The sequence below is a fragment of the Sminthopsis crassicaudata genome, chromosome 3 (assembly GCF_048593235.1).
Source record: "Sminthopsis crassicaudata isolate SCR6 chromosome 3, ASM4859323v1, whole genome shotgun sequence".
Lineage (NCBI taxonomy): Eukaryota > Metazoa > Chordata > Mammalia > Dasyuromorphia > Dasyuridae > Sminthopsis > Sminthopsis crassicaudata.
Window position 1 is genome coordinate 574468870 of NC_133619.1, and position 24486 is coordinate 574493355.

General features: G+C 35.4%; 2 long non-coding RNA genes across 2 annotated transcripts in view; one reads left to right on the plus strand and one right to left on the minus strand.

The window, feature by feature from the left end:
• Positions 1–2439: 2439 nt before the first annotated feature.
• LOC141563568 (uncharacterized) overlaps positions 2440–24486 on the minus strand; it is a 67926-nt gene continuing 45879 nt past the window's right edge. The window contains exons 5-6 of the long non-coding RNA XR_012488457.1: positions 5103–5442; positions 2440–3490 (exon numbers count right to left, since the gene is read on the minus strand). This is a non-coding gene — a long non-coding RNA (uncharacterized LOC141563568). The remainder of the gene's footprint in view (positions 3491–5102; positions 5443–24486) is intronic.
• LOC141563569 (uncharacterized) lies at positions 9397–19562 on the plus strand. Its single transcript, XR_012488458.1, has 3 exons — positions 9397–9534; positions 18245–18430; positions 19431–19562. It is a non-coding gene; the product is annotated as an uncharacterized LOC141563569 (long non-coding RNA).

Below are 24486 nucleotides of genomic sequence, written 5' to 3' on the forward strand. Positions count from 1 at the left end.
CATGCAAGGCACTTTATCAGTATTATCCTATCTGATACAACCACCCTGGGAGAGAAGGATTCTATTCTATTATTATTATTATTATTATTATTATTATTATTATTATTATTTCCATTTTACAGGTGAGGAAACTGAAGTAAACAAATTAAATGACTTGCCCAGAGGACATAGCTAGGAAGTGACCCCATATTCTCACTGTGTGCCCTAGCTGTCTCTCAGGGTAACATCTTCAATCAGAGCTTGTTTCTAGACTTTTTTCTTTTGTCCTTGTGTACACATACATACACAACCACATAGATTTACTTGTGTCATTTCATATAATCACAGGATTAGTGTCAAAATAATTTTATAGATATGTATGCATATATTGGAGTTAACATATATTATACCATGTTTAACATATATTGGACTACTTGCCATCGAGGGGAGGACATGGGAAAAAGGGAGGGAAAATTGGAACACAAGCTTTTATAAGGGCTAAAGTTGAAGAATTGTCCATGAATATGTTTTGAAAAGCAAGAAGCTTTAATTTAAAAAAAAGGATTAGTGTCAAAAAAGAATCTTAGAGGTCAATCAGGAAAAACCTCTCTCGTTTTATAGATGAGAGGCAGAGGTCCAAATTTCCACAGGTAGTGTAAAAGATCACTTTCAAACCTGGCCCTCTGACTCCAGAGGAACACTCCTTCCTTTAGTGATGAGCTCTATTCCCAGACTGACACATCCAGCACAAACTTGTCCCTGAGAACTTTGTCTCCCTTGCTGTGTGAGCCACATGTTGATGGCTACAGGAAATCTGTACTTAGATCATCTGTTAACATCTGAAACCTAGGAGACTAAAAACTGAAATGACCTTATGATCCTGCAGGCAGTAGGACTGTTTTTATACATAGGTGGAGCAGGGTACTGGAAAAGCATGTATTAAATACTTTTTAAAAACATTTATACTGTGCTAAATATTATAGATTCAAAGAAAAAGAAAAAGCAATCCCTGTACTCAAGGAATTTGTGGTTTATTGTCCTTTGTTCTTGAAGAGGACCATGATATCAGGGAGGTGATACCATGACAAGCAGATGAATTGGATTTAACTGTGGGAGGGCTGTGCAAGGTCACCTGCCTCATTTTGGGACCAGTGGACAGATCAGGATGACTAGAAATGGCCCTGGATAATAATGAGTGAAATAAAACAAAAACAGAAAGTAGCATGAACTATCAGTCACAGTCATGATATCAAGAGACTTTAGCTTTTTCTGGAATATAATTTGTTGGAGGTATTTATTCGGAATGTGAATAAGTTAAAACAAAAAGTACAGATCTTTAGGGGACCACAGAGCTAATGAAATATTAAATATTTCCACCAAAGCACTCCTGACAGCCATCTGAGTAGGGGACACAACAAATACATAAATAGTTACAGACAAGGTAACATGCAAAGTAGATAACGTGCTTTCAGAAAAATTGGCAGGTCTCATTCAATGGAAGAAAAAAATAGAAAAGAAAAACATTTGTTGAAATTCTTTTACGTTCAAGGTTATCTAATTGATATGCTAGGTGGTGTAATGAATGGAGCATTGGGTCTGAAGTTTGGAAGATCTCAGTTCACATCCAGCCCCATAAACTTCCTCTCTGGATAAGTCACTTAATTGAGTCACTTAATTCTGTCAGTTTCTCTAACTGCAAAAATGAGGATAATAATAGAACTTCCCTCCCAAGATTGTTGTTAAGCTCAAATGAGATAATATTTGTAAAGTGATTAATCTAGTGCCTACTACATAGTAGGTGCTTGTTTTCTCACCCTCCCATCAATTAAAAAAAAATCTCTGGTATTTGATTTAGCTGCTTTTTAAAAAATGAAAACTTTCCCCTGATTAAGTATGATGTTCTGGTAGTAGTGATTTATTCCTTTAATTTAAAACTTTTGTTCCCATTTCAAATATATCTGATTAGCCATGCAGTTTGTTCAGATAAACTTTCTTCCAAATATGTTTTTCTGGTAGACAAAGACACTTTATTGGGATCCAAGAGACCAAGGTTCTAGGCTTGCTTCTCCCTCTACTTTGCAATGTGACTTCCGGCAAGTCACTCCCTGTCTTTTGACCTCAGTTTCCTAATCTGTAAAATAAGCAACAAGATGAGTTTTAAACTCATTTACAATTTTAATATTTTTTTTGAAGGGAAGAGGAGAGAGATCAGGAGAACACTGGATGCCTAAGGTGGGTTGAACAGAGCTTTGCCATGGAGGAGGATACTGGTAATGGGAAAGTTTGCTCAGAGGGAGATTGAGGATCCCAAAGACAAATCATCTCTTTTACAATTTTGTCAAGGACTGACTTTGACAATTAGACACACATATCTACTTTCCTATTACTAGGCATCCTTATCTTCATGGTCCCTCAGTTTTGTAAATTATGAGGTTTTTATTTTTTAATTTAATTTTAAAATTTTTATTGAATTTAAATTTTTATTATTTCATTTGTTCCTGGCAATCTCCATCTAACACATCTACAAATAATAGGAGAACTATTTAAAGTTTGCAAATTACTTCATAAATGTTATCTCATTTGATCTTTGCAACAACCCTAAATGGTTGGTGCTATTAATATTCCCAATTGGAGAGAAAAGAAAATTGAAGCAGGCAGAGGTTTACATAGCTAATAAGTCTTTGAAGCAAGATTTGAACTCAAGTTTTCCTAACCCCAGTTCTAAAACTTTATCAGTTTGAGTGCTGGCAACCCTAAATAGCTTCAAATTATAGATAAGTACTGATGCGCAGCACAAGAAAGAATTTGTATACAGAAACTTTCCCACATAGATGAAAATATAGGCTTCTCTTCTGCCCCCAAAATAATCCTTGGAAAAGCTTAAATCACCAGTGTCATTCACTCTTCCAGTTTTAGGAAGAGCTGAAAATGTACTTAATTGTGTAATAGCTAAACCATTTTCCCTTCTTAATTGGGAATAAAGGATCATAAACCTTTTAATTATACAAACATTAGCTATACAATATTAACCATATATTAAATATACAACTATTAGGAGGATCTGAAGAGCAAAGTCAAGAAAACCAAGCAAGTTAAAGGATAAACCTAAAAAAATACAGGGAGTCATTGGGAAAAGTTCCATTATATTACAAGTACTAGAGTCCTGAAGTTTTTCTAGGTAAGGGAGACAAAGCAAGATTTACAGCCAAAAGTAGTATTGAGTAAATGAACATTTATCAAATGCTTACTGTGCATTCTGCAGAACTCTAGGGATACAAATACAAGCAAAAAGAGAGAGAGCCCCTGCCCTCAAGCAGCTTATATTATTTAAAAATTATAATAGTATTTTGTTTTTCCAAAAAGATGTAAAGATAATTGTCAACATCACCTTTACAAAACCTTGTGTTCCATTTTTATCTCCTTCTCTCACCCTTTTCCTTCTCCCCAAGACTGCAAGCAGTTTAATGTAGATTAAACATGTTCTTCTAAACATAATTCTGTATTTGTCATTCTGTATAAGAAAAAATCAGATCAAATGGGAAAAAACATGAGAAAGGAAAAAAACCCAAGCAAACAACAATAGAAAAAGGTGAAAATAGTATGATTTGGTCTGCATTCCTACTTCTCTTTCTGGATGCAGAGGGTACTTTCTATCTCAAGTCTATTGGAAGTGCAATGAATCACCTCACTGTTGAAAAGAGCCAAGTTTATCACAATTGATCATCACATAATCTTGTTGCTGTGTCCATGTTCTATTGGTTCTGCTCATTTCACTCAGCATCAAGTTCATGTGAAGTCTTTCCAGGCTTTTCTGAACTTAGCAAGCAGCTTATATTTTAATTAATAATTTAATAAAATAATTTAATTTAGTAATATTTAATAATATAATAGGAAAGACAATATATAAGAGGCACCTGAAATTTTGGAGGTAGATTGAGGGGAATGATAGGGGCATGGGATTGAAATCAGGAGTGTCAGAAACAGAACCAAAAAAAAAAAAAAAAGAATGTAATAACCTGGGTCTTTTTTTAATGTAGTACAGAAAAGAATCTATCAATTGGAGAAAGGGGTCAGAGAGGATCTGGCATGTTTCAGGGTTTCAGAGAGAATAAGGGAATTTCTAGGGTAAGAAGGCAGCTAACATATAAGAGTAGTTCTACCTTAAGCAGAAGTCTATTTGTCCATAAATTTGGTATGGTGTATGATAGATAGAGATTGAAATCTCATTTTGAGACCATAGAGAGGTGCTAGAGAGAACCAATGAGATATTCAGGATTGTGGAGGACCTAGGCTAAAGATCATGTGGGATAGACTGAAGGAAATGGAGATTTTTAGTCTTGAAAAGAGCAGGCTAAGAGAGTATCTCTCTCCAAATACTGGAAAGGTTGTTACATGGAAGAGGAATTAGTCTCCTCTTTGGTTGCAATTCTTAACCATTAGAACTACCCCAAAATAAAAAGAGTGCTTGGGAGCTAGTGAAGAGATTTTTGCTGACACTGTAAATCTTTAATAGAGACTAAATGACCATTTGTCAGGCATGCAATAATGGGAATTCTTTGGAATTTATAAATGAGCATTATATGGCATCTCCCTTCACCTCATCATAAGAATCAAGTGTCTTTCTGATTTTCCTCCTTCTTTCCCCTCTATCAGATTATTTAAACTTGAAGGAGTACGAAATCTCATTTAAATCCATATCCTCATTTTTTTTCATATGGAGAAACTGAGGCCAAAAAAGGGAAATCACTTGCCTGTGGTCACACTGCAAAGTAAAAGTAAAAGTGAGATTAGAATTTGGGTCTTTTGATTCCCAGTATCCTGCCTTTACCTTCCATCAAAACCTGTTTACAGGGAAGTTTATTTGGACAAATAATCAGGTGCACTTGAAGGGGGATAAATATTTTAAATTAAAGGAATGAATCACTATCACTGAAATTTTATACATCAATAAAGTAGGAGGTAAGAATTTTTTAATGTGGATAGAGGAGGCATAGGAATTCAGTAAGTGTTTAGCACAGTCATTGACATGTAATAGAAGTCCCTTCCAACTTTAAAATTCTGCGTTTGAGTAACCCTGTTTCTGAGAGAGAGAAAATGGGATTGCTATAGAATAAGACCTTTACCTATGAACATGACTTTTAAAGCAAATCTGTCAATCATCATTTATACTGGATCAAAGGAATATTTCTTTCTTGAGTCTCTGAGAGAAGGCTCAGCATCCACTATTTTTCCTTTTTCTTGGGAGAGAAATCTTATTAAGAGACTTCTGGGAACTGAAAGATTTTGGTGGCGTCTTTGATCTCAAGGCTGATTAAATGATGTAAAATTTCATAAGTTCTTTGCAAGAAGCAATCCATTTCTATTTCTTTTGTAGGCTTGATTATAAAACAGACAATCAGAGGGAATTGGAACTTCTCAGGTCCTTTTTGCTTATTTTTATTACCAAAGAGGATAAAATAAAGCCTGGAAAAATAAAACAAAGATATTTAACAGAGAATAGAAAACCAAGATAAGCAAAGAGAAAATAAGAGGCCGTGATATGGTAGAAAGAGCACCAGACTCAAATGAAGGATAATGATTATGAGTTGAGACTGTGCTAAGTTATGACTAGTTTGATATTGGACAAGCCACTTAGTCTTTTCCACCATCAAAAATCTTTAGAAAGAATTCTTGAGGTTCCTCTGTCAGTAATCCCAAATCTATTATGATATGATGCTTTTACATAATAGTGCTTAAGTGGACCTCTGAATTCAAATAATATGGCCCGAAACATTTATACTCCAAACTTTATTATATTCTGATAGAATTTATTAGAGGACAGAATCAGATTTGAATAGTGATCAAACTGGATTTTGGAACTGAGTGAACAAAGTCAGTCAAATAAAGTCAACTCTCATTCATTAAGTGCCTACTATGTTCCAGGCACTGTGATAAGCATTATAGATACAAGAAAAGAATGCAGAATTTTATTAGGCATGACATCCATGCTTTTGTCTCAGTGATTCACAAAATTCTTAAATATTTTGAGACCAAGCCCAGATATATTTGGAAGCACTATCCTTGGAAGAATATTTCCTTCCAAGTTGACTTCAAAACATTAATTATTATTGTTTGAGTTCATCCATTCAGACAGTTTTGAATCTGTTTAACTCTAATGCCTTACCCACAACTCACTATTTTGTTCCCAAGATCAATTTAAGAGATTATCCAATTTCGATTTTGCTACTTAATACTTAGAGAAGTCCCTTAACCCCTCTTGATTTCAATTTCTCCATCTATAAAAAGGAATTGGACTATATGAACTTTACATTTCTTTCAAGGTTTTAAAATTTTTGACCTAGTTTTACCTCTACCTTTCCTCTGTTTATTAATCTAGAATCCTTGCCTCCCCCCAAAAAAAAGGAAAAAGAAAAAATTAGTCTGACATGACCAGTTTTGTATGAAGCTATGATGGTTACTTATAAAAATGGCTTCTTTTTCTAGATTTTATTACTTATCTGTTTACTAATATGTCCTTGAATTCTCTTAGGCATTTTAATCAGTCTCATTGGTCTATAGTTGGCAGGCTCCATTCTTTTCTGTTTTTTTAAAAAAACATGACATTTACCTACTCTGATTCTGTCCTGGGAAAAAATTTATTTTATTACAACCTGACATCTTCCTACCTCTCCAGGCTTTTTAGTTTTACTATTCTTCATGTACTCTAGGAAGCAGAGGTACTACTAGACTTTTTGTTGTTCTTCATATGTAATATTCCATCTTTTGACTTCTTATGTTTTTACTGGTTATTATACTATTATTCCCTTCCCCTCAACTCTTTGATATCTTTTCTCCTTTTGAGATATTTTTAAAAATGATCCATCAAATCTTTCAATATTGTGTCACTTTCTTAATGAACTTTCAAAAAATTTTTTTATTTAAATTTTAATTTTAAACTAAAATGTAAAGATAATTTTCAGCATTCATCTTTGTAAAAATTTGTTTTCCACATTTTTCTCCCTATTTCTCTTAATGCTCTCCTCCTCAAGGCAGCAAGCAATCTGATAAATATTTGCAACTCTTTTAAATATAAAATAATGTAGTAGTTGAGAAGGGGTATAAAGGCACAAGACAGAAAAATAACAATAGTTAATATTAATATAGCATATAAAGGTTTGCAAAATTCCTTAAAAATATTAGCTCATTTGATCTTTACCATAACACTCCATGGGTGGTTTATTGTTTTATTTCTATTTTAAAAATAAGGAAGATAAAGTTTAAGTGAGTTGACTATGGTCACACAGCTATTAAATATCTGAAATCAGATTTGAATTCAGGTCTTCTTGACTCTGGTTCTTGATTTCTATCTACTATGCCACAAAGCTGTGAGGTCACTGAAAAAAGTTATTTTTATTGGTGTATCTCTTAAGTGATAATGCTATCATTTTAACTTATGCATGATTGGCATTTGGTAAGAGGAAGGCCTTTAAAACAGTGATTTGATCTTCCAATTAAACGGTTTCTTTTTTAAATCAAAGAATAGTAAGTAAAGTGAAATTTTATATTCTCTTTCCATTTCAATCAGTTGTATGATTTATTTTGGCTGGAAGTGGTGAAGATTGAAACTACCCATTGAAGAAAGAGTAAGCCCAAGAGAAACTAGTAGATGAACCTATCAAACAGAAATGGGTCCTGTGAAGAGCTCAGTGGCAACTTGTCCAACCCAGTGGAGCAGTCACAGATCAGGAGCAGTGATCATTAATAGCAAACATGATCACCATAGCAAAAGCCAAACCCAGGGAAGAGCCAGGCCAGGAGCCATTCTGTCTGCTTAGTCCAGTCTAACATCACATCAACCTATACAATAAAGGAGCAAGCCCAGCCATCTAAAGGAGTTAGATGATGTTAATGGATGAGTGCATCTGTCACCAATGCCCACAGAGAATTTGGTGTGGACTTTCCAGAGAATAAAAGAATACCAAGGACCTTCAATTCCAGCCAGTCAATAAACAATTTGTTAAAGGTCTATTATATGCTAGACACAATGATAATTGCTGGAGATAGAAAGATAAAAGAATTATCCTTGCTTTTAAGGAACTTCCCAAGAAACAAAGAAGTTATATGCAGGATAAATTGAAAACAATTAACAGAGGGAAGGCAATAGGATTAAAAGCGATCATCAAAGACTTCCTGTAGAAGGTGGGATTTTAACTGGGACTTGGAGGAAGTTTGGCAAACCAAGTGACAAAGATAAGGAGGGAGATTAACACTTTTACTGACAGTGAAAGTGCTTAGAGTCTGAAGGTGATGAACACTGAACACCAAAAAATTTAATATTTTATCATGAGGTAATAGGAAGTCATTAAAAGTTATTTGAGTAGGCAGGTAACATAGTTGGACCTGTAATTTAAAAAGAATACTTTGACAGCTGAGTGAAGGATAGGCAGGATTATGATGAGACTCATGACAGAGTTATGAATTGTCTTGGCCATTTGTGTTTCCTACCTATGTACCTCACTGCTATTATACTTTAATTAAGTCTGGCCCCCTTCTTTTTATGGGCTCTGCATGTATTTGTGAGAGATTATTTCCCCAGGATTTGAGGGGAAATCTTTTGTATTTCTTGCATTGACATTTGAGTAAATCCCTTTTCTAAAAAAGCATTTAGGACTACTGATATTTTTAAGGGAAAGTATACTGATGAGAGCTTATGAGCTACAGTGCTTTTAGGATAGCCATTCATTGTATAACTCTTAGAGCTCAAAATAAAAGTCTTGGAAGTAAGATCAAAGGGGAACTATAAAAATGAGAAACCTGGAATTAATTGATATTAAAAGTAGATTATAACCAATTCATGTTTGTTGTGATTATCTCATTGATTTTATTAAAAAACCAAAAACGCAACTGAGAGAACTTCTTTGACTTTTGAATAATGCCAATAATTCCCAAGAATGTGCTACTTTTTCATAGAAATTTATAGAAATAAAGAACACAGAAATAAAGTCTGAAAGCTTTTGTATGCTACTTTTTGACATAAGGGTTACAGCCCAAGTTTGGGTTTGGAAAGAAAATGAGTCAAAGATAATTTAAGTTATGAGTGTGAGAGATGAGTAACAGTGGTTCATGGTGATGGAGTAGTTCATAAGAGGGAAAGTATACATACACTCAACAAGAGTACACCGAATACTTCCTATGTAATTGGTATAGTGGGCGATTCCCAAGTCACTAAGCTGGGTAAATAATATGTAAACAGATGAAACATTAAAAAACACAAAAATAGGTAACTGTTGGAGATGACAACAGAAAAACAAATTGCATGAGTCCAAGGGCATGTAGCCAATATTGGTGAGAAGGTCTCTGAGTAGGAGAGAGTATTTAAACCAGGGATGGTCTGGGAAAACTTTACAGAAGAAATGGTGAGTCTTGAAGGATAAATATAATTGAATCAAATCAATAGAGTGAATCAAATATGGATGATGGTAATGGTACTTCTGGGGGTAAACCAGCTTAAGTAAAAATCATAAAGTAAATTCTGAAGATAGTAAATACATTTGGCAAAAGAGGAGGATTTGGAATGTAAGTACCTAAAGGAAAGAAAGGGGAAAGGAGGTGTTGTAGGGCCTTAAATGCCAGAAAAACAGTTTGGATTTTATTTTGAGATGAGTTCTGTGTGCAAAATATGAATACATTATTTCCTTTTGGGGGTATTTTCATTTCATTGTATTTGTGAACTCAGTCTACTGTCTCTGTCTGAGACCTTCAGTTATCAGAGAAAGTGGGTCATTAGGGAACAATCAATGTGGAGAATATTGACAGTGGGAAGTTGTTCCATTGTTTTGGATGGCCTGAGATTTCTGATTTCAGGAAGCAGATGCAGCACATTTGATGGGAGTACCTGCTGTTCCTAGCTGGAGAAAGAAATCTTAATTGCATGTACTCTGAACTGGATTACCTCAAGACAGGAATTTCACTCTCAACACCAATGCCATCAGAGACTATCAGTCAGTCATCTTCTCCATCTGTCTCCTTGTTTGTCTTGATGAGGCCCAAGGAAAGTTGATTACTATGGAAGAAATTATGCTCATCCTATAATCACTATTATGCAACAGATGAGATCCCGCCTTCCAGTTCTGGTGCCAATTGAGAAATGGGAAAAACAACATTTTCAACTTCACATTTCTCCTTGCCCTTGCCCTGTGGTCAGTTCTTACCCTGAGGCTTTGGAAGAGTCACAAATGTCTACAAGAGTAGTCAAGCATTTGCCAAGTGACCCGTGGGGCTATCCTGAGTTTTTATATATTGAGAGACAGAAAAGAGAACATTTACACAACCAGTTTCCTGGAGGTCCTCCAATTCTATTCCAAGTCTGTGAATGAATGATCAGAAACCTTAAGGAAGTTACTGAAAAAAAAATTGCATCAAGGTATTACAGGAAGGTAATGACCTGAATGCACAATGAAAAACAGATAAAGGGAAAGAGCAAATAAGAAACTGAGTTGGAAAGAAAGGAAAATAGTTGTCTAAGGAAGTTAAACATACGATTGACTGGGAAAATAGAGGAAATAATAAGGGTAACTGTGGTTTTACATTCTTTTACTTAACAAAAACTTTTATTTTTGTTTTTAAATAGAAGGCATGTGATTAATAATTTTTTTCTTCTCTTTGGCTAAGAATTTTTTTCCTTCATAGTTCTTCATCCTCTTTTTAGACTCTCTACAGTATATTCTTGAAAAATAAATCTTCCATTTGCTTCATATATATACTGTAGAGAGTCTAAATTCTTTTTTTTTCTAGAGCAGGGGTGAGTGTGGGTGGAAGGATAAAAGGGGATAAAGATGAAACCTAATCCAAAAAAAATAACCACCATTCATGTTTTCTTTTGTATGATCTAACTGAGAAAGCTTGCTCTGCTTTCTGTAAATGGATTTTTGCTCCCTGGAATGCCCAATAGAATGGGGGTGTGGGTTAAATGTTTAATCTAAACTCATATCGTAAAGATAGCAAAGCAACTGGCATAGGAGCAGGACATTGACACTATAATCCTACACCAAATCAAAAGGTAGAATAAAATTTCAGTCATTTAGTGAGTGCCATCAACCATGTGTGGCCATTGATAACCTACAAGAAGGTACCAATGAGGGTTACTGGGAAGAATAAGTGAGCAGAAGCCTATGATTAAGTGGATGAAAAATAATTTAACAGATTAATTATTCTTTGCCATTGGGAGTGTAGCTGCCTCCCACTCCAAGCAGGAGATGATTTCCCAGTAAGGCAAATATGAGTCCTCCTGTCAATGACCATACAGAGAAAAAGCTGGGACCTGTTTGTTCATCTAGAAAATGCTTACACTAGCTTCTCCCTCCCCTCCTTCCTTGCCCCCAAGCCCTTTATTACTCAACCTTTCTAATTCTATATGGAAGAGGGACTTTTTTCCTTCCCTTTCCTGGGCTTTTTAAAGTAACATCAGTATTACAGCTAATGAGGCAGTGGAAAGCAAGCTGGTCCATTCAGGGTTGCTAATGACTCCATTCCCGGGAGCCTAATCAAAGATTTGTACAGTTAATTGCTGTCAAGTCAGCTCCTGCCACCTGCCATTTCTACAGCACCTGAGCTCTCTGTCTCAGTAGCCAGTAATGCTAAATGAATCCATCACCATTTCTAAAGGCAGGAAAAATAGAGCTGCCAGGCAACTGTAAAATAGTGGTTATCCAATAGAGCAAAGATCAAATAGACTCCGATAGAACTGAGAAATCTATCTCATGGGCTGGAAACTTTCGGAACAATGGGTGATGATTAGAGGAACTGATTTCTCTTAATAAAATGATTTCTTCAGGTTCCAAAAAAGGAGCAATGGGAGAAGGATGAGTTTGAGATGGGTGAGAGGATGGATGAAGTGAAGATGAGGGCAAGAGGTGATGTCTGACTACAGGTTTTCGTGCACTCTCTGATGTTCCCTTGCCATGGAGGGGGAGGATTTCTTTCCAGCCATTGATCAGATTGTACCATCAATCAGAATTTACTCATAGTGTCATAGAAGAGCCCTTAAAGATCACTCGGGCTAATCGAGGCTTAGAAACAAGGTTTGACCTGCTTAAAGCCACATAGTAATTGAATGATGGAAGTTGGAATAGATAGAGACCAGTCTAGAAATATCATTTATGCTGGAGGTGGCACAGTGGGCAGAGTCCTGAGTTTGAAATCAGAAACTCATCTTCCCGAGTTTAAATTTGGCCACAGACAATTACTATCTCTGTGACCCAAGATAGATCACTTCTCCTTGTTTACCTCAGTTTCCTCATCTGTAAAATGAGCTAGTTAAGAAACTGGCAACTACTCCAGTATCTTTGCTGAGAAAATCCCAAAATGGGATCATAAAGATTTGGAAATGACTAAAAGGACTGAAAAGCAACAACAAACTAGAAAAGGCGTTAAACTGAAAGTTAGGTTACCTAGGTTTTAATCCTGGTACCATAACCAAGTTAAATTAGAATTCTGGGGTTCAGCTTTTTCCCCCAATAAATCAAGATTTAAATAATCTTAAAAGAACCTTCTCTTCAAATCTGGTCTCAGATACTTAACCAAGGGACCCTAAGCAAGTCACTTAATCCCAACTGCCTCAGCAGAAAAAAATAAATTAAAAAAAATCCTTCTAACTCTCATAATCTGTCACCTGGAAGTAGTATGGAATGCAAAGGCATTGGATTTGGAGCCAATAAGATCTAGATTCAAATCCCATATTTATATTTATCTAAATTTATAACTCTAAACAAAATCACTTAATGTCTATGATTCTCAGTTTCTTTGTCTATAGGCGAGAGGATTAGGTTTGGTGTTCTCTATGGTCCTTTCTAGACAAAAATCTGCTATTGTGGCCTATAACCAGAAGAGACACTAACCCTATTTCTGTCTCTTTAAGTCTTTCCTTTCTTGGAAGAACTAGATCTCCGATTTCATTTCCTTCATGAAGCTTTCCCTGACTGTCTTGCTATTCTAATCTCTACAATAAGTGAAAATGGTGATTTTTCCTCTCTTTCCAATTTCTCATTCTACTTTCCTCAATATCTTCTTTACATTTATTTCATTCTCTTCTGTATCATAGTCTTTCTTGCATTAGATTAGTTCAAATAAAATAAATGTTATTTTTAAAAATTGGCAAAGATCTCACATGGTTTTGAAAATAAAAATCTATTGTTAATAAATAGATAGATAGATAGATAGAAAGGAAAATGAGCAGAATCAGGAAAACATTGTACATAGAATCAACAACATTGTACAATGATCAACTATGATTGGCTCTGCTCTTTTCAGCAAAACAAGGATCTAAGACAAAAGACTCACAACAGAAAATTATCCAGAGAAAAATACTCTAGAGTTTGAATGTAGAGCAAGCATTTTTTTCACTGTTTTCTTTCTTGTTCTTTTTTGTTTTTCTTTCACAATAGTGTTTAATATGGAAATATATTTTACATGATAGTCCCTGTATAAACTACATCAAACTGTATGCTTTCTTTGGAAGGGGCAGGCAAGGAAGGGAGAAAAAATTTGAAATTCAAAATCTTGTAGAATGAATGCTAAAAGTTTTTGTGACATGAAGCTGGGAAAAATAAAGTACTATTAAAAAGAAAGAAAAAAAGTAGAAAATATCTACTTTATCTTCCTCTCACCAGATCCATGTCTGCAATGTCTATTTTGTCACTATCTTTGTATTTCTAGCATGTAACACACTGCTTTGAATTAAGTGGATACTTAAACATTGATAAGATCATAGACTTATAAATGTAAATCTAGAATGGATTTTAAAGGCCATCTAGTTCAACTCCTTCACTTCTTAAATGAACAAACTGAGGCCCAAAGAACTTAAGTGACTTTGCCCAGCAACACAGAAGTGCTAAATATGGAAGGCAAGATTTGAACCCAGGTCCTCTGATTTCAGATTTAACACTGTTTCCACTGGACCACACTGTTATTTGCTAAATAAATGCTGAATGAATTTGTCTTATTGTGATTTCCAATCTATAACACTTCTCCATTTAGTGTTTACTTCTTACTAAGTAGAATAGCATTCATTTTAAAATTTCAGATGGTGGATGACTTGAGAACAGGGACCACGCTTTAGTCATCATTATGTCTTCTACGGTAATTTGAACACTTCTTTGTGCATAATAGATGTTCAGTAACTATTTGTAGACTCAGCACAGCAATGATTTATTGTGCATCTATTATGTACATGGGTGCCTCTGTGTTAAACATTGTGGAGGAGGCAAAGATGAATAAGACATGCCTTTGTCCTCAATAGGGAGAATAATCATAGCTAATTATACAACATGTATTGCTGATTAAATAATAATTAGAGCTAATAATAATGGCTAATATTTGTAGTCATTATTATTGTTCAGTCATTTAACTGTGTCTGACTCCTTGTGATCCCAATTGGGGTTTTCCTGGCAAAGACACTGGAGTGGTTTGCTATTTATATCTCCAATTCCTTTTATAAATGAGGAAACTGAGGCAAACAGGATAAAGTAATTCATTCTAATATTTACATAATGCTTCCTATATGCCAGTCACTATTGATGATTATTATCCTATTTTCACCTCATAACTACTTTGGGAAGTAAAATCCTATTATTATTTCCATTTTACAAATGAGGAAACTGAGGCAAACAGATGCTGAGTGACCTGTTCAAGGTCACATAGCTAATAAGTATTTGAGGATGGATTTGAACTCAGGTTTTCCTGACTCCAGGATTTTTTTTGTTTGTTTTTGTTTTTTCTGCTGTAGCAACCAGCTGGAAAAAAAAAAGATAGCTACCCACAGAGAAAATTAAATAACAAGGTAAAACTTAATGTCACAAGGTATTATACATTTAAAGTTCTAATCAAGCTGTCCAACCAATAAATCTTTAAGTTCAGAGACAATGTCTCATGGAGAAAGAATGATTCTGACTTACTTACAGGTTAGCATAGGATTTCTGCCAGGTAGAATGGAAAGTAATTTATTCTTACTCCCTTTTGTGTCTGTACTTATGTTCACAACTTGATGTTTGAAATAAACTCTGCCTTCTTCTTTCCTCACCACTGAGCCATTTTTTCTGGTCTTTCTTTGTTTCAATCACATATTCTGCTTATATCATATTGATTTGTATACATGACATACAAATTTGTTAGAATTAAAACACCTTGAAAGCAGAAACTGTCATTTTTCATCATATTCCAAAAGCTTCACAATGCACCTTGAACATGTTAAGAGTTTAATAAATGTCGATTTTTGTCGTTTTTGTAGTATGGTGGTAAGCACAATATCCCATTTGATCCTTATAGACACCTTGAAAGAAAGACTGAGCAAGTAATATTATTCCTATCATCCATCCTCTGATTCTAAGAGAGGTTAAATGAGTTGCCAAGATCACACAGTTACTAAGTCACAAAGTAGGGACCAGGTTCACCTATATTCTTGTTTCTTGTCCATTGTTCCCTCCATTCTACAATGTAATGCTGTCAGTATTGGCTATCTTCTGGGTTTGCCTCATTTCCTGCAATCCTGGGATGAGGCTATGGAATTGGTGATGAAGGATAAGTTCAGTTTTATCTTGAGAGAACTCAATCAGAATTGTTATCCAGTGCCTCCAGGGTCGCAAAAACAACATGTCCTGGGGCTTGGCACTTATGTTGAAGTAGGCACAGATATACTGGAGATCTCAAACAGGTTGAATAGAAACCTCCAGCCACAGGGTACTGAAAATACTGGGAACTTAGAGACTGGAAGTTTGTTCCACAAGTAGTTTACCTTCTGGTATATATTGCCCTCTACCATATTGGAAGAGTACTAAAAAGTTGGGACTGAATATGAATTCAGTCTTGCTCTAGTGACCAAGGTACCAGACATTAACTGACTCAGATGTCCAACCAGAATTCTTAAGTTCCATGGACCCCAGTGTTTGGAATCAATGGAATTCACTTTATCTTAGATCGCTTCCTCTCATGTTCAAATGATTAATTTTAATGGAAATTTACATGGCTCAAGAAAACCCTATATTTATAAAACTTTATCTATGTTTATTCACCTCAACTTCTCCAATACTTTGGAGAACTTTTCATATATCCACTAACATCAACAGATACAATAAACCAGGAGAATAGATTCTACCTAATTCTTATTTCTCTATGCCATTTTCAGAACTTTCTTTTGCTATTCCCTTTGATACTCACTCTATATAATTCTGGTATGACACACTGTCAGGGTAATCTACCAGTATCCATATAATGTTCCCCTTCTCAAGCTAAGTACCTAATTCATGTATTTCCTTTCCACCTCAATCTCTGGCATCTTATTTGGGGATTTAACATTTGTGTTGCTATGCCAGAAAATACTATCAACCTTCTCATGTGCCATGACCTAAACTTTACTCCATTGCAATGTCCACAGTGGGTATAAACTGTTAACTTCATTAGCATCTTTTACTATGTTACCTTTATGATCCCAATTTCTTCTTTATTTTTAATGGAAATCTAATAATAATCTATATTAGATGACTCATAGGAAGTGATCAATAAACACTTTCTGTTTAAAGAATTGTTAGTATTCTCTTTCTCTTCAAATTATTTTGTAAGAAAGTAAAATTCATTGTAGGTAATTGGTTTTCTCAGCCTTCTTAGGAAGGTGATTGGTAGTCCTGAGTTCTCTTCCTTCTTAGGAAGAAAGGTACCCAGGATGCTACCATATGTCTCTAGTAACTATTTAAATCCCTGGGGGAGGTGCATCTGCTAAAGAAAGGTTTCTTGTTTTCCTATAGGCTGGTGTGTGAGTTTTTTTTTTTATCTGTTCTTTATTGTGTACAGTGAACTTGTGCCATCTTCCATGTCTAGTTATCTTTCAGGGGAATTAAGAGTACTTACACAAGAGCTAAATATGAGCTAAGTTCAGATGTTTCCAAGGTTTGGAATTGGCAACTTAACAATTCAATTCAGTAAGGGTTTCTTAAATGCTTCCTCTGTGATAGTCTCTGGGGATGGGAAGACAAAAAAATGGAGAACCAGCCCTTGTCTCCTAGGAGCTGACATTCTAATGAACAAAAAGTGAGCCATAAAGACTTCAAAATTGAACTACATTTGGGTAACCTGTGGGTTTAGTAATGGCAGTAATAGGTTATGGGTTAAATTTGTCTGTGAACTCATTGTATTACTTCCCCTTCCCTTCCTATGTTCTATGAAGTTAGGGACTATTTTGTCTCTTGTCTTTTCTTTTATTGGCCTAGCTCTGTGTCTGGCACATAATAGTTGCTTAATAAGTGTTTGTTGAATTAAATTGAATTAAAGCTTCAGCATCCCAGAATCCCAGAAATTCAGACCCTAGAAAAGAACTCCAGAGACTTTTTTCTAGTCCTACCCCTATCTGACCAATAATATCTTCCAGAATTAAATCCTAAGGAGATTTTCTAAATTTTGCAAACCTCTATGGAAGAGAGAAGTCACTACTTCCTAACTGAACACATTTTCCTTTTGAACAATTCTAATTGTTAGAATTTCCCCCCACCCATTTCGCCTAATTATAGTCTATGGTGCTAAGCATAAAAAGTCAAGCATCTATTGCAAGGCAGCTTTTCAAATACTTGAAGTCAATTATTATCTTTTTTCCTCATGAAGAAGAATATTCTTCAGACTAAATGTCCTGGTCCCCCTTCCGTTTACTGCATGGGGTGGAAGCCCTTCATGATCCTGCTTACTTTCTTCTGCAAGGCTTTGGATTGATTAACATTCTAGGAAAGATAGATAATAGCCCTCAAATGACTATTCCAATAACTTGTTAATGTCCCGTATTTTTCTAAATATCAATCATACTCCCTCCCTTTAATTTGTCATCTTCCTTTCCTGAAATCCTTGCATTTTGGTCATCCATCCTGTATATATGTGATCAGTGATCTCAATAGGGTAGTACTTTGGCAGGATGATTTAGTTGGCTAAATACCCAACCAAGCTTAGGGACATAAATTTGAGTCCCAATTCTCTCATTACGTTGTTGGATATTGGATAAGTCATAATCGTTAGGGTGTTAGTGTTTAGCTATTAAAAAAGAATTAGTCAAGGACAGTGACTTACAAGTGCCAAAATTTGGCAATTACATAAGGAATTAGATGAGCAATTCACAAATGTGATGACAAATCAAGAAGTGAAATGGTAGATCAGCCTTGAGTTGAAGAAAGTTTGCCATTCTGAAACAAATGATCATAAACCAATGGTTTCCAAAACATTTTGTTGAGTTTCTTGGAATTGTTATTATTTTCATCAGGATGTAAGACCGCACGCATTCCATAGTGGAGAGAATTCTGGGTTTGCAATCAGAAAAACCTGCGATTAAGTTATACCTCTGACCTCTAGTGCCTGTATGACCCTGGACAACAGACTTGATCTTTCAATGCCCCTAGATCCCTCCTTCCCTGACTTCCTTCGAAGATCAGCTCTACCAACCTACTAGGTGAAGCCTTTCTTAATCCTATTGTTAGCATCTTCTCTCTATATTCATTTCTTATTTGCTTCTACGAATGTACTTATTGTTTTACCCCAAGGGAATGCAAGGGTCTCTGTTTTGATTTCTGCATCCCTAGCAGTGTCAGACCCAAAACAGGCATTTAATAAATGTTTATTTAATTAAATTGAGAGTTGATCATGTGTATCCCGAGTTCATTCTCTACTTAGAATTTCTTACAATAATAATAATAACAATAATAAAGTCTTAGATTCAGAACAAAACCAAACCAAAACAAATGCAGACTTCATCATTCAGTACTTACTATCTTTCACAAAATCTGTGTAAGTTATGTTAATTCTAAAATTATGCCCAGGATCAGTAGTAAAGTTTATCTTTCCATGAGCCAGTATGAAAATAGACAAGGAGAATTCTCATTATGTTCTGAGGATATATAATTAAGTAGAAGAAGGAAGGAAAGCAGGCATTTATTAAGTGCCTATTATGTTCCAGGTGCTGTGCTTAATACTTTATAAATATTTTCTCATTTGATAATAAAGATATAAAGTCATATGTAAAGTAGAACTCTATGTCTCCCTATCCTCCAACTTTTTCTAAGAGAAGCAGGTTTTGGTAAATATTCCCTGTGCATTTACATGGATTGGAACAAAACTTGCTTACTGAATCTCAGTGAGATTCCAACCTCACTGTCTAAAATAACGATTAACTCACGTTCAGAGGGAGGAAGGGTGGTGCAGTGGAAAATGGCTAGATTTGGAGTCAGGGAACTTCCTGACATGAAGCCATTCCTGCCACTGCTTTGTCCCAATGGACTTTTCCAGTTTCCCCCCACCCCCAACTCCCTGAAGTCCTGGGGTTATACTGATTGGTGAAAGCCCCAGACCATCTGTCATCTCCCTGCCCTATCCCTAGGCTATATTTCTTTCATTCTTTCTACCTCAAGCTTTATGAACAATAATAAAAAATACCATTATTATTTCTGTTACAGGCTCATCATTGAAGTATCCCTGTGGCCTCATTCCTGATCCCTGTGATTTCATCATTCCCTGGCCATCACTTCTTTATATGTGGAATCTCTTCCTATTAAAAAATAAATTCCTTGGGGGCTTATTCTAAAGGAATAAAATACTGTCTTTTTTTTTTTAAATTGTATTTGTGCTCATGAAAGTACTTAATAAATGCTTTTTATTTATTCATCCATACAAATGTTCTTCATTGGGCTCAAATCCCAGATGTTTTATTTACTACTTTATGACTTTGGGAAATTTCTCTGGGCCTCAGGTTCTTTATCTATGGAATGAAGAGATGGCCTCTAAGGTCACTTCCAAAGCACCTAGATGATTCAGTGGATAGAACCCTGAGCCTGGTTTCAAGAAGACCTGAGTTCAAATATGGCCTCAGACACTAACTAGCTCCTGACCCTGGGCAAATCACTTAAGCCTGTTTGCCTTAATCATCGAAGAAGAAAATGGCAAATTACTCCACCATCTTTACTAAGAAAACCACACGGATAATATGATCCACAGTGTTGTGAAGAGTTGAACACAATTGAACAACAAAATCACTTCCAGCTCTAAATATATGATTACATACAGTGTTTTACCTTGTGAGGTAGATAACACTTTCTATTATTATAACTACCATTACTCACATTATATAGATGTACAAAATAGGATTGAGAGATATTTTAAGTAATTTTCTATGGTTTGTTTCCCATGTCATCTAGAATTCTCTCCTAACTCCACTTCAACCACTATCCTCCCTAGTTTCTGCTGAGTTCCAACTAAGATACTGTCTTAATTCTAGTGCCTTCCCTAATTATTTCTTATTTATCCTCTACATAGCTTATTCTGTATATATCTGTGTCCATATTGTGTTTTTCATCAGATTGTTAGCTCTGTGAAGGTGGGATTGTTTTGCCATTTTTTTCTATTTCCAGTACTTAGCAAAGATTGATTGGTTGATTGATTCCATGAACATATTCAATTAGCATCAGACTTCTCTTTTGATTCTAACTGTAATTCTTTCCCCATTATCCTCACTGATTTTTACACATAATAAATATAACATTCCTCAATCCATATAGATCCAAAAAGTTATCATGCAGCTTTGGGGAAGTTGATAGCAGGTCAGGGATAAAGGGAAAGCCAATCCAGACAGTAAGCTGGAAACAGGCTACTCCATGTTTCAGTCCCCTGTCCCCCCAGAAGTCCTGTAGTCACTAGATAATGTATTAAATAAAAGATAATATATTCCTTCCTCTAAATGTATCAAAGAGAGAAAGTTTTAAATCTAAATTTCTAGATATGGCAGATACAAAATGTTTATCAGGCTGCTTTTCTTCCACATCTTGCCTCACTTTATAAGAGACACAGACAAATCCATGGATTCTCCATTCCTTTTTCTTTGTTTCTGTTTTTATTTGCTCTGAGCAAGTGACTGGTCTGATTCACTTCAGAACCGAAATCATTTGTTAATGTTTACTGGCCCTGGTGGGATGCTTCCTCACTCTATTTTTCACAGAGATAAATAAGTTGCACGTTTGTGCTTTTAACTGGATTTTAATAAATTTGCTTAGCAGCAAGCTCATTTTTCTCTTCATCCTTTCAAGACCAACTCAGATATTCTCTTGGGCTTTACCTGGATCATTGGTATATTGACACTAGCTTTTTCCATGGACTCCACAGAAGTTGGAGCTTCCTACCTCATCCTGGCATAGAGGTGACCTTGAGTTCTTGAAGTCTAAAATGGCAGGACTCAAGCTCAGATGTCCAAACCAAGTTGTAAAGGTTTTGAATATGGGGTCAATGTCAGATTATATAGAATATTGTTGAGAGATCAGTCTAGCTAACTCAAGACAATTAAAAATTGTTAAGTGTTTACTATGTGCTAAGCACTAGGGGCACAAATAAAGGGAAAAAGCAACCAAACCACAACCATCACATCAAATAGTCTCCATTTTCAAAGAGATCACATTCTAACGTTGTTTTACTAACGTGGAAATCACTATGTACATACAAGATAAATACATGGAAATTTGGGTGTATTTTCAGAAGGAAACCATTGATATTGAGGGAGACCAGGAAAGGCTTCTTGAGAAAGGTGAGATTTTGAGCAAATCTTAAAGGAAGTTGGAGGTGAAGAGGAAGAGCATTCCAGGTGCAGGGGACAGGAGATGGAACAGCAAGGAAATCTGAGTCACTAAATGGGAAGGGGCCAGGTTAGGAAGAGTTTTAAAAGCTTAAACAGAGGATTTTATGTTTCACTGTGGAGGTAATTGGAATCCACTAGAGTTCATTCCATAGGTAATTTAAATGATCAGATTTTCTCTACAGGAAGATCAGTTTAATAGCTGAGCAGAAGATGAAATAGAAGGGGAAGGAACTTGAGGCATGGGACCAGTAGGCTATTGCAATAATCCAAGCATGAGAGGATGAAGGTATGCACAAATTGTCAGTCAAAGGAGAGAAGGGAATGTGAGAAATGTTCTGAAACAATAGACAGTATTTGGCAACACAAGGGATATGGCCATGAGAGTGAAGAATCAAAGTTGACATTTAGGTTGCAAACTTGAGTGACTGACTGGGTTTGTGGTAGTACATTCAATAATAATAGAAGAATTAACAGGAGGGGAGTATTTGGGGAAAAAGAGAATGAGTTATATCTTGGACATGTTGAGTTTGCTGCCTGTGGAAAAGCTCACCACCAGAAGGTTGGCCACTAGCTGATTTGTTTTTCTGGCAAATTAACAAAATACCATGTGGCCTTCAGAACTTCCACTTCTACAAGTAATGATAGCAGAGTATTTGAAGAAAATGCTGACTCATACAGTTTTTGGATCACTTATAAACATAATTTAATTGTTAGTATTCTTACTCTGTGGTTTTTTGTACAATGAGCAATGAATCCACATACTCATGGAGAAACTGAATCACATCCACATTGGCATTCTTTCCATAAACAATACCAGATTGAAGATTTGTACGAGTGGGTTGCACTGCCTTTGAAAAATTCAAAGATCTTTTAATGATCCTAAGTTTCCCCACTTAACAAATTTCACTTAAAAATGCCAGTAGTCTACTTGGTTGATGTATCAATCAGTAAAATTTTTTGTGTCTACTAGGTGCTAGTCTCTGTGTCAGGTTTTAAAGTTGAAAAGAAAAAGAAGCAATTTTTATTCTCAAGAACCTTACATTCTGTTTGGATAGAACATATATGTGTACATATGTAATGCAAAATAAATACAAATTTATATCAAGTACAATGTATTTGGGACAATGAGCTATGGAACAATACAATTCTAAAGAATTTAAAATGTACCTTATTGAAAGACGCAGTGGAAAGGAATATGGGAATGAGCAAGATGAAATGCATAATAAATAAGGAAATATGAACAACTGAAATAAAGGATATCATCAAAATATACATATCAAAATACAATATTGACTGGTCAAATGGTGAGAATGAGAGCCAACCATTGGATGACCCAAGAATTCCATTGATATCATCTTTATGACAAGAAAATGAGGAAGGCCATCAGCACATTAGGTAGATTCCCAGTGGTCAGTTTCTGATTGTATCCTGGCAAAAGTTGCATAAGAAGGGCAAGTATGGCTGGGATGCAAACCACACTTACAAGGCAACAGATCTATTTTATTTGATTGCATGATTGAAAAAAAAACACGAGATGGTCTGGTCATGTCAAAAGAAAAAGTGGTAAAAAAAAAACCAGCCCAAATAATATGGTAGTATCTCTAAAATGTCAAATATTCCAGAGGAAAGCCTCTGAAATATGGTGGATCCTCAGAAGATTTATGGAAACATGTAGACAAGAATAGCACAAAATAAAAACACATGGGAGAAGTTTTGTTGTATTTTGGGGTAGAGAACGATAATCAGATGAATTGTCAGACCCACTAAAATCCCAAACCAAAAATATTGGCTTAGCATCGGATATTTAGTAAGCACTTTCATCTATACGAATTCATTTAACCTCTACAACAACTTTGGGCAGGAGTTAAGATAGAGATCATCATCTCCATTGTAGAAGTAAAATAACTGAAGTTCAGTAATATAATATGCCTTGCTTAAGGTCACACAATTAGCAAGTAGTTGGTGGAACCAAGTTTTAATGCCAGGTCTTTGGGCTTCTCTACATGTGCTCTCCCTGCTACTTCATAATACCTCTTATGTTTGTTTAGGGGATAATGAGTCAATCTGACAAAGAAATCATAGTTACTGGCTGTGTCCTTAAACTTTCTATTAATCACTGTGCTCTAGTATTTGTCTTTTATGTGGTTGTCCTGCTGTTGGAGACAAATGTGCACTTGTTTTGATTTTTCTTTTTATGATTTGTTTTATTTATATCAGGCGAACCCTGGAAAGTCTGCAGGATAACCTTACTAGACAGCTAGATAAATTCCAAATAACCATGATCTGTCAATCAGGGAGGAAAACATGCTTTCCATTGTTATTTCAGCTACTATTGAAATTTCTCCTTGGAGGGCTTGGGGTCACTGGGCTGAGGTCCAGATGTTCTTCACTGACCTCTGGAATTTAGATGCAAATTAATCCAGGAGTCTGGAAGGTGGAATATAAAAACATTTTTCTCCTTTTCAGACAAGTCCTCAAAGGGTCTTATTTGGGTATATAGTTAATTCTAGTAGCAGATACAGAGAGAAAGAGAGACACAGACAGACAGACAAAAGGAGGAGTGATTCTATGATTCTTCCAGGGGGTTTCTGGTTATGACTGAGGGATATCTCTGTCTAATCGCCATATGGCAGTGGTAAGGCAGAGGAGTTCTCTGATCAGCAAAAGGTTCAGTGATGTTAAGTAGAACTGACAACTTCACTGTCATACATAAATCTATGTTTTAAGATTTCCTTCAATCTTTCCTTAGAAAATTAAATTGGCAAAAAAAAAAAAAAAAAAAAAAAAAAGGAAAAAAAAATAAATGAAATTGGCATAAAATTGGATTCACTTTAGGGAAATGTGGTGAACAATAGTAAGCTGATGGTGATGATTGCACCATGCTGTGTGCA